Source organism: Carlito syrichta, unplaced genomic scaffold, assembly GCF_000164805.1.
Source record: "Carlito syrichta isolate Samal-C Ts95f unplaced genomic scaffold, Tarsius_syrichta-2.0.1 Scaffold309696, whole genome shotgun sequence".
NCBI lineage: Eukaryota > Metazoa > Chordata > Mammalia > Primates > Tarsiidae > Carlito > Carlito syrichta.
The window spans coordinates 213,498-215,647 of record NW_007253792.1 but is presented as its reverse complement, the minus strand read 5'-3'; the positions used below and the strand labels follow the sequence as shown (position 1 = coordinate 215,647).

The 2,150-nt window shown below is 44.0% G+C and overlaps 1 protein-coding gene across 1 annotated transcript in view; it reads left to right on the top strand.

Annotated features, from left to right (window-relative positions):
* Nucleotides 1-2,150, top strand: part of PRKCA (protein kinase C alpha) — a 468,463-nt gene that overhangs the window by 318,954 nt on the left and 147,359 nt on the right. The window lies entirely within an intron of this gene.

The following is a 2,150-nucleotide window of genomic DNA, read 5'->3' as shown; positions in this document are numbered from 1 at the left end:
CAGGGTTTCTTTGGCTTTGCAGAAGCTTGTCAGTTTAATAAGGTCCCACTTGTCTATCTTCTCTCTTATGAGCTGTGGGTCTCGGGTTTTGTTCAGGAATTGGATGCCAGTTCCGATTTCCATGAGGGTATTTCCTTCCTTTTCTAAGGTTCTTATGGTTTGAGGTTTTACATTTAGGTCTCTGATCCATTTGGGGAAGTAATTTCTGTTAAGTACAGTTTGGCCTGTGGGGTTTGGATCCAGATCAGGATTGCAGAAAGTGACGCAGCTGAGGTATCTGGTCCTTTGGGTGGAGATAAAGAAGGTGCATTGAGAAGCTTCACCTCAAGGGCAGCGTGCTGTCCAGCTTTGGTGATGCTGCTTTCAGTCACCCGACACAGGTGGTCTCCATATGTGCCTCCACTGCAAATGTGACCTTTTTGTTTGTAGTCAGTAAGACGTCTGGGTGTTGCACTTGGACACTGCAGCCTTTCACCAGTGGTTCTAGCATCTATTGATGGGCCTTAATCAGTTACTACTCTGGTGATGGTTGCAAATGGTCTTCTAATTCTGTAATTCCTACACATTCTTCTTGGAGAAGACCTTTCCCTTTCCCTCCTACATTGTTTTCAAAGTATCAATTTGGGCATCCAAGTTGTTTTTACTGTCATTTTTTTAATGCTCAAATTGTCCCTAAATTGGCCAGTGAGAGCCCCTTCAAACTGGTTCTTGGATACTTTTGACATGACCCAAATGTTTTTGGTGCTTTTATTTGGGAGGGGGTGGTATTTCCTTTCATTCTGGAACCCAAAGACTCACCTATACTTAGTCATTTCTCTGAGGAACGTTGTTGGTTTTTTAGTGGGAAATAGTCTTAGAAGCCCAGATCTGGTCCTCACCACTACACAATGTGTCCATGTAATGAATACGCATTTGTACCTCCTGAATCTAAAATAAATTTTAAAAGAAAAGAAAAAGAATCCCAGATTTGGGTGCCAGGGCCACTCCATGCTCCAGGCATGTTTTCCTGCTTCTGAGCTCTTTCAGTAAACCTGATGTAGGATTTTTTTAATGACTACCCACTGATGCTTCCAGTTCTGATCCTAACCCTACGTTTCCCAGCCCATATTCATTCTCCCACCACCCTCAGTAGGATCCCTGGCTCCTGATGTCAATATGCTATATCCCATCATATGCAAAGCCATGTTCTAGGACTATTGTACCAGTACCTCTACCAAGAACAAACCTGCTAAACAAAGTTCAAGGTTTTATTGTGACTTCTAAAAGTCTTTAGACTTTATCACACTAAGGAAATAGAGTCAGAATATTGGTACTCTAACTATATATTTTCCTCTTTTGTTCTTGTTATCAGTTTTATGCACACCACTTTAGCTAAATTATCAGATCTCATCTCTTGGTTTAGGCTGTTATAACTGGATGGCCTAAATAACAAGCATACGTTTCTCACAGTTTTGGGGGCGAGAAATCCAAGGCCAAGGTGTTCTGGTGAGGTTCCTCTCCCTGGCTTGCAGATGGCCGTCTTTTCACTGTGTCCTCCCATGGCAGTGGGCAAGCAAGCTCTCCTTTGTCTCTTGCAAAGACGCAAATCCCATCATGAAAGCTCTACTCTCATGGCCTAATCACCTCCCAAAGGCTTTGCCTACAGATACCATCGCATCGGGATTAGGGTGTTCTTTTGTTTGTTTTTTGAGTTGGAGTCTCACTATGTCGCCCAGGCTGGAGTGTAGAGTGACACACTCACAGCCACCCCAGCGTCGGCCTACTGGGCTCAGGTGATCCTTCTGCTTCAGTCTTCCAAATAGCCAGAACTACAGGCACACGCTACCACGCCTGGCTAATTTTTTGATTTGTTGTTGAGATGAGGTCTTGCCAAGTTGCCCCGGCTGTTCTCGAACCCATGGGCTCAGACAATCCCCCTCACCTCGGCCTAGGGCTTAGGGTTTTAACATATGAATTTCTGGGATGGTGGGGGAGCCAAGATTCAGAACACGGACTTTGCCTCCCTAGTATTGCCATAAACTGAAAGGCTGGCCTTCCTGATTGATGCCATAGAAAGTATACAATATCTTGCTATTGTGAACAATGCTGCAATAAACATACGTGTGCAGGTGTCTTTTTTATAGAGTGATTTGAGTTCTTTAGGGTATATT